Genomic DNA, 8,996 nt, shown 5'->3' on the forward strand with positions numbered 1-8,996 from the left:
TGGTAATGGTTGCCAAATATTTGATTTTTCTAATTTAGGTATTCCTTCTATATTTATTAGTTGCCCTTCTAGTGTAAGATTTGTATTTATTTATTTGTTTATCTCTTTACATTGATATGGGCTCACAAATACATATTTTTTAAAATGGACTGTAATGTGTTGTGATCATTTATTTTGATGCTCACATTGTTCTTCATATGGTCAATGGAAGTTCCTTCATACTGGCTTCTGTGTTAGTTTGGCACATCCTTTTCATTCATTGAGTACTTTATTACTTTCCAATACGAAAGGATGTTCCAGACTCATCTGGTACTTTCCAACTCCAGACCCAGAGTCAAACTTTCTCTAATGGGCCCTGCTTCTTTTAATGGAGAATGGTATTTAGAAACCAAGATTTGGCTGCTGGTTATGCTCCTTGTTATTGGGTGACCCTCTCCCCAGGATCTCTCAGTAGTCAGAGGAAGAGAAAATATTTGATTTCAATATTCTGTTTCTCAATTCAGTGTACCCCAAATCTAATTTTAGCTTTGTTGGAGGGATACTTCTCTTAATCGTGTAGAAGATATTGGATTACACACATGAAATGTCCAACTGTATTAGTTTCCAATGTCTGCTGTAACAAATTACCAGAAACTTGGTGGTTTAAAGGAACACAAATGCGTTCTAATGTTGTAATAAAGGTCAGAAGTCTGAAATCAGTTTCACTGGACTAAAGTCAAGATGTTGGGAGGGCTGATTTCTTCTTGAGGCTGTGAGGCAGAGTTTGTTGCTGTTTTCCAGAGGCCGTCTGTATTCCCTGGCTGGTAGATCCTTCTTCCATCTTCAGAGCTCATCCCTCCAATCTCTGCTTTTCTCTCCCAGTCTCTGCAAATGGTTTTCTCTCTTTCTGACTCTACCACCTGCTTCACTCTTTTTAGGACTCTTGTGATTACCCTGGTTTTACCTAGATAACTGCCTCATCTCAAAATTCTTAATTTAATTCTACCTCAAAGGCCCTTTTTCCATGTAAAGTGACATAGTCACAAGTTCCAGGAATTACGACAAGACCATTTTTGGAGCTGCTACCCCACCAACACTCAGCTGGTCTCTTTGCATTTTCTAACTATTTGTTTAGCACAAATTTCACTTTTGGATTGTATTAATCAGGACACTTGGATCTGCAGGTGTTATGAAACAACAACAACAATTTGGTGTGGGCAAGAAAAAGGGGGGCTTTATTGGCTTCCATAAAGGAAAGTTGCAGGCCTGTATTCTGCCCTGATGGATCCAAGGAGTCCCAGATGTTGACAGCATCTTTCTCTCTGTCCTTCATCTCTGCTTTCCCTTGTGTGTCTTCTCAGCCTGGCTCTCATCTCCTATCGCAAGATGGCCTCTAGTAGCTCCAGGATTTATTCTTCCATTTTGGAACTCCAGGACATAGAGAGATTTTTTTTCTCCTTAGTGACAATAAAATCTCATTAGTGAGTTTCATTGATCTAGCTTTAATGGGACTCTGTAAATCAAAATGTTAGCTGCTGTTACTGAAACCACAACCATTTTATATATTTTTAGTTTATTTACCACTTGATGTAGTATTTTTTTTTAAAGATTTTATTTATTTATTTTGACAGAGAGAAAGACACAGTGAGAGAGGGAACACAAGCAGGGGGAGTGGGAGAGGAAGAAGCAGGCTTCCCGTGGAGCAGGGAGCCCGATGCGAGGCTCGATCCCAGGACTCTGGGATCGTGACCTGAGCCGAAGGCAGACGCTTAACGACCGAGCCACCCAGGCACCCCCCACTTGATGTAGTATTAATTTGCTTATTCATTTGTTTTTTCTCAACTTCTATCTTCCTCCTCCTTTTTTACTTCCTTTCCTTTTAAATATTCTTATTTCAAAAAGAATTAGACAGTATATCTATGATTCTTATTAAGTGTCTCTTAACTTCTTTTACTTGTTTTTGGAGATAAAATAATTTAGTAAGAAAACATAATCTTAAGATTTTTTTGTGGTTGATAACTATTGTTTAACAATTATTGACTAATTTAATTAATTATTACATTAATACATTTGTTTTTCTTAAAATGATTTTTATAATAATGCATTTAAATTGTTTGAAGTTCCTTTCCTATGTGTTAGTGAGGCCTGAGGTGAGAACAGAATGCATGGTGTTAAAGATACTTAGACATTTAAAAATATATAAAACATTTATTTACATTGAAGAGGTTAAAACCTGCATATGCTGTTAGCATTTTCTGTGGTGTTGATTTTCTTTGGGTTTTGTGTTGCTACTTTCTTTTGTTTCTATAACTGAAAGTTTTATGAGGTGTAGATAGACTTGGGCCACGTACTGATTTGAATAGGTAATGTACGCTGTCTTTACTGGTAGCTCTTTTTCAAAATTTTCTAGTACCAAATATCTTGTTTATTTCCAGAAATAAGGACATGTCAAATTCAAACAAAACCAAGCTTACTTGAATATTAAGACACACTTTAAAAAAATGGAAGTTTTTATAAGGCAAGCTTTATTAACTTCTAATATTTTTTTTTTTAAATTTCAAACTCTTATTGTACTTTTAGTTGGAACTAGATCTTATAAGCGTTTAATGCCTCTTTCATCAGAATTTATACTCCTTTGAGGGAGAGAGAAGGAGAAATGGGCACAAAAATGGAGCTTGATCAATACTTTTAGATTGATAATCACATTATAAAGCTGGAGTCTGTTACTTAACAATCCCTCTTTAATTGAAGCACCATAATAAAAACTTGTCTTTTTCATATTGTGGATATATCAATTGCTATTTTACAGACTCTGACTGTCTAATACTTGTAGCCTATAGATGCGGTTATATTTTGCATAATAAAAATAATTCTTTTGGTTTAGTGTAGAAGCATTATATTGAGACAGTCGGACACAGAGAGAGTGTACAATCATGGAGCAACTTAGTTTTTATCTCCAGTATTTTTAAAAACTTTTCTATGGAGTCAATTCTCTTCTTGCCCTGTGGATAAACTTAAAGCTAGTTTCATGACTTTTCAGGTTACTTTTAGATCCATTTAGTCCCACGGACAAATATTTATTTTCATGAAATAGAATTTTCATGACTTTTCAGGTTACTTTTAGGTCCATTTAATCCCACGGACAAATATTTATTTCATGAAATAGAATTTTCAAGTTCACTAAAGCTAGAGATTCTCCCCTTCCCTAGGTTGTGAGACCAGCTGTGGAAAGAGGGGGCTAATTAGCTTCTTTTTTTATTTCCTCAGAGAGTGCTTCTTCTCCTTTCTCACTCTGGAGACTGCCACTCTGCTCCTCCTCTAGAGTTGAAAGAGGTGTGGGGAGAGCAGATATATTTATTGACACTACTTGTCTGGCACTGATATTTGTTAGTTTCCTCTAGCCATGTCAGGGGTGTAATGTCAAGTCTTACTGGCGAAAGTGTTTTTGTGTGTTCTTTGGAGACCACCACACCTTCCCTCCTCCATTGTTGGAGATCTCGCACCCATTATTTCCTTCATGCTAGTGAATACATTTTCTGGGTGACTGTTTATAGTTCCTCCATCAGCTCTTAGGAGTCTAGAAGGTTTACTCACTGCTGGGTTATCTCATGTGGGAGGGCAGTCTTCTTGGGCAGGACAACACCCTGGCCATTCGTCTCTTGCGTCAGGAACACATCAAGCTCACTGGAACAATTTCTCTTGACTCTGCCCTCAGAGCGATGTTAGCCATGGTCTGCCGTTAGGCAGATTCATCAGGTGTGGTTCTGATGTCAGACAGCTGTGATCCCCAGACTTCAGAGAAAATATGTCAAGCTTTCTGACTAGATCATCAATGCCCCTTTCCACAATAAAGCTTCCAAAGTAGCTACAAGAAATCCGTAGGAGAGGAGAAAGATGAACTTTACCTATATAAGTAAATATTTTTTGTATGAAGTTGTCTGCTCAAGTTTCCAGGCATTTGCAAAATGAGTGCTTGATCAAGTTCATTCAACTCAACAATTAGCCCTTATTGGTACTGCAGTTTCATTCATCAACAGTTTGTAAATAACAATAGCCAGTTTATAAATATTATGCAAATCATAAAATGCTCACTTATTATCAATAGTTTGTTAATGGACTACAAAGAAGCCAGAAAAAAATATTATCATTTCAACAATTACTTCAGTAAAAGGGACAAATTATAAATATTATAGGCATACAAGTATTAATATACACTTGACTCTGAAATCAAGACAATAGCTTTTTCTTTTTTTTAAAAAAGATTTTATTTATTTATTTGAGAGAGAGAGAGAGCATGGGGGGGGAGGGTCAGAGGGAGAAGCAGACTCCCCGCTGAGCAGGGAGCCCAAAGCGGGACTGGATCCCGGGACTCCAGGATCAGGACCTGAGCCGAAAGCAGTCGCCCAACCAACTGAGCCATCCAGGCGCCCCACAATAGATTTTTCTTAAAAATAAAAATATAATCCTTAGTTTGGTATGCTGTGAGATTTATACATTATTTCTAGAATTTATCATTTTGCATCATTTTCATGTACATACCTTTAAGGCCAGCCATTCTACCTGTAGAAATTTATCCTTAAAAATAGATAAGTATGCTGTGTGTGTTTATGTGTATGTCATTTACTGCATTTTTTTTTTTTTTACTATAGGAAATCAGAAAATACCTAAATGTTCATTGGTAGGTATTGGTTAAATAAATCAGGATAAATCTATATAATACTTTACAACCACTAATAATTGATGTATATCCTTATTGATTCACACTTAAATAGTTTCCCCAAATATTGTTAATTGGGGAAATAGTCTACAAACTGATGTGGATAGTATTATTCCATTATTGTAAAAAAGAAGATAAATATTTTTATATATGTCTGGAGAATTCTGGAAGAATATGCATTAAATTTTTGTAGTGGTTACTTCCAGGGATGGGATTCACATATTCATATATATTTCTTTAAATGGGCCTGAGCATTACACTAGAAACTGGGGATACAAAAGAGAAAAAAGATGAAATTGTTGCCCTCACACAGTTTATGTTCTAGACAGTAAATGAATAAATATAAACTAAATAAAGTTTTTATGGACTGAGACAGAGTATTTTCTATAGGCAATAGCTATATCTCCTAAATTGTGATATATTTTTATTTTCATTTATTTCAAAATACCTTATTGTTTCCCCTTTGAATATTCTTTGACTCAAGGGTTATTTAGAACTGTGCTATTTAATTTCCTAATAATCGGAGATTTTCAGATATATTTCTGTTATTGAATTGAATTGAATTCAAATTGAATTCCACTGTGGTCATAGAATATACTTTGTATAACTTGATTTACAGCTTTTTAAAATGAGTAGTACATTGGAATTAATCTTATTGATTCAGCCTATTTTCCCCTTAAAACCTTCCTTAACTGTTCTGGCTTTCCTGACAGCCTGCTTTCTTCTCTTAAATCATCAATAAATATTTATTTTTTTCCCCAGTGCGCATTCATCCAAGTTAATGGCTGTATGTTCCACTGGGGGAAGGACTGGGGGAATCGTCATGGTTTATAATGCAAGACTTTGTTTCTAGGGGTCTGGCTATCTTTTCAGGCCAATGGATTCCAGTTCTAGACCTGCAAATCAGCTCAGGTCCAGGAACTGAGCAAAGAATTGTACACTTTTATTGGAGTGATCACCTTAAGTATAATGTCTTACTCCTCACTCTTGCTCCCCTGGCCTCCTGGTTCCATGTTAAGCAGCACCTAGGTTGGCTAGTGGTCAATTTTGCTTGTTGGGATACTGAGTTCTCTAAAACTGACTCAACTCATTGCAGGTCCAGAGGCCTCTGTTGCCCCTCTGACTTTGCTGGTCCTAAGAGTAATTATAGCTGCCTGAACATCACTCTGCCTGTCCTCAACTACTTCAGGATCTCTGAAGATATTAATGAGCCCAGTTCTGGGAACGCATCTCCTGCCATTATACTTGGTGTGCCAAGGAGAACCACCACTGAACTTCTCAGTGATGCTGGTTGTCTCTCTCCAGCACATTCTGATGGCATTTGTGAATGGTTGGTACTCTGGGCTCTTCCATGGAACATAATCCTGTAATCCTTTTTTCTGGCCTCAAATATTATTCCTCTTCTACCAGTCTATCTATTCCTTTGTCTACTTTCTGCTAGGAGAAATCAGGCATTTCTACTTTGGTGACAGTAGCCATCATTTTTTTCCAGGCCTCTTAGAACCGTCTGAGCCGTGAATTGGCCATTCCCTAGAAGTTATAAGGTGCTAAGTCCCATGTCCCAAGAAAATGTCCTCAAATCAATGAATTCTTGCTCATATACCTTCCTGGCTTGATCAAATACCCTCAAATTTCAATCCTAGAAGTTCTACCTTAGCTCTTGCTGGTCAATGCTGAGAAATTCTTGCAACTCTTGAGGCATATCATTTCTTTCCTCTCTTATCAGATCCATTATGTTCCCAGTCAGGTTCTGTTGGGTTTAGGCCTTGGTCGTTATCAGCCTTGCAGGTCAAATGGGAAGTTCCTGAGAGGAACACGAAATGCCTTGTGAGGAGGAAGCCTCTACAGCATCTTCCAACAAAGCACAAGTGATAGATTTTAATAGGGAAGGGTGTACCATTTGTGTAAATTCATAGGTTTCAGGGGTTGCAGCCTCAGGGGCATCTACTCAGATGGCCCTGTCTCATGTTTAAGGATCCCGGGTTTCCCCACCAGGAATCTGGCTTTTATACAATGCCCTTGTATTGGCTGAGCATTCAAACATCTCTGGGATTCTGAGACTAACAACTAGGTCTTTAGCTTACGTTCAGCTGTGTCTGCCCTTCTGTCTGAGATAGGGACATCCTGTGGGTTATTAGAGAGGACACAGTGCTTTCACATTTAACCATTGACAGCTTGTGACAAGCCCTCAGTCTCTCATTAGACTTCTGTAGTGTGTCAGAACAACTTAGCAATGAGTAGGATTGTTTTTCAAATGTGCACCATTGCACATGGCATAGCATTCTCTTCCACTGGGACATTTTCCCAGCTTACTACTGTTGAAATTTTAACATTTGTGCTGCCACCTGTGTTAAGGACAATCTGTGTCTCCCTACTAACCAGGATGACATCCTATTCAATTGCCAGGTAGTAGGTAACTAGTCCAAATATTTTTTAAATTTATTTTTAATTTAATTTAATTATTATTATTATTATTATTATTATTATTATTATTATTATTATTTTAGAGAGAGAGCATGCATGCATGGGGTGTGTGGTGGGGGGCAGAGGGAGAGAGAAAATCTTAAGCAGTCTCAATGCCCAACATGGAGCCCGACCCAGGTCGATCTCATGACTGTGAGGTTATGCAGGAGCCCTAAAATCTTGGTCTGACTGCCTTTACCTTGGTTTACTTTTTGTACAGGCGGGTTGATTTGGGTCATTTAAGAAACAGTTGCCAAGATAGGGTTAAAAGTAGAAGAAATTAATTAACTATGGAGATGCCTGACGTCTGTCATGGCCTCAACACTAATGGGACAGTTTCAGAGTGCAGCAACTGGGGTCCTCAGTGATGTGAAGGCCTTAGACTCCCTGCAGTCAGATCTGAGAGGCATATTCTCATGTCCACCTCACATGCCAAATGCTAGAAGAAACAAGTTCTGAATCTATTTTTATTTTGAAATCTACATAGGTGATATTAATTATGTGTCTAATTTAGAAACAATGGTGGAATAGAATAAAAAAGGTAGGTTCAAATATGGAAAAAATTAATCTTGGGTGACATCAATATTTTAGGAGTGGTAAATTGGGAATCACTTGGAAAAAAGAAGTGGCCAGAAAAGTCAGAATAAAACCAGATAAAAAGGCATCCAGCTACTCCTCTTCATCTCCACCACCACCAACCCACTCTAAAGCACTATCATCTTTTACTTTAACTATTATAATAACCTCCTATGTGGTCTGTGCACACATTTCACTCCACCAATTTTTTTTTTTTGGTTACTACAGCCAGAGAAGTCTTTAAAAGAACAAATTAGATTAATATCCCTCCTCAATTTTTATCCTTTCTTCTTAGGATAAAATCTAAAGTCTTAAAAATGGTCTTCATGACCTAGTTTCTACCCATCTTTCCAGCTCCTCTGGTATGCTTGCCCACACTATCTATATTCCATTCACAATGGCTGTCCTTTAAATCTTTGAACTACTTCCCTTGTGCCTTGGAATTTTTATATATATTGCTTTTGTTTTAAAGCTTTCTGTTCCTCTTAATCAATCCTTCCCTAACACAAAAGGCAAGGAAGGATAGAGTGTCAAGAAGATGATAGCAATCCATTTTGTCAAAGGCCTCACCAAAGTCCAGTGATGCCAAATTGAAAAACTCCCATTGGGATTGTGGATAAAAATGTCACTGATTAAATCAGTGACCGTTACTTCAAAGGCGTGGCAGAGGGGCAAGACACAGTGGAGTGGGTTGAAGGGTGACTTAGAGGTCCAAAAGTGGACACAATGATTATAGGCTGCTTTTGGAAAGTCTAAGGACAGAAGCAGAGAATATTGTCTATCTAAGTAGGACATAGGGTCAAGAAACATTTGGCTTATTTGTTTGCGATTTGAGAGAGCTGAGGAGACGCTGAATATAGCTTCTTCTAGGAATGCTGCAGACTTGGTTTTGCAGGGTCGCCTCCAGAATACAACAGACACTAAATCCTGCAGATGGGAGGGGAAGCCTTCTCATCAACTCATCTCCTTAGAATTGTCTCCTTGTTTTTTATCTCTGTTTTCCATGAGCATTTAGCAATCTGAGCTCCACTTTTGACAGAATTGATGACTTTTATGTTTCCCCTGGGTTCCTTCTTTTTCAGTGGCTTGTCCTATGATTCCTTCCACTTGTCCTAGGGATGTAACATATACTTAGCATGTTCATGCCAAGAGAGAATTTAGAATATGAATTAATGCCAATAACAATGTCCCTCTAACAGCCCATGGGTGGGAATGGAACCTAGAGTGTGCCTGTCATAATACCCCATTTCCCTCAGCTATA

This window comes from Mirounga leonina, unplaced genomic scaffold (assembly GCF_011800145.1).
Source record: "Mirounga leonina isolate KUSES-001 unplaced genomic scaffold, KU_Mleo_1.0 Mir_168, whole genome shotgun sequence".
Lineage (NCBI taxonomy): Eukaryota > Metazoa > Chordata > Mammalia > Carnivora > Phocidae > Mirounga > Mirounga leonina.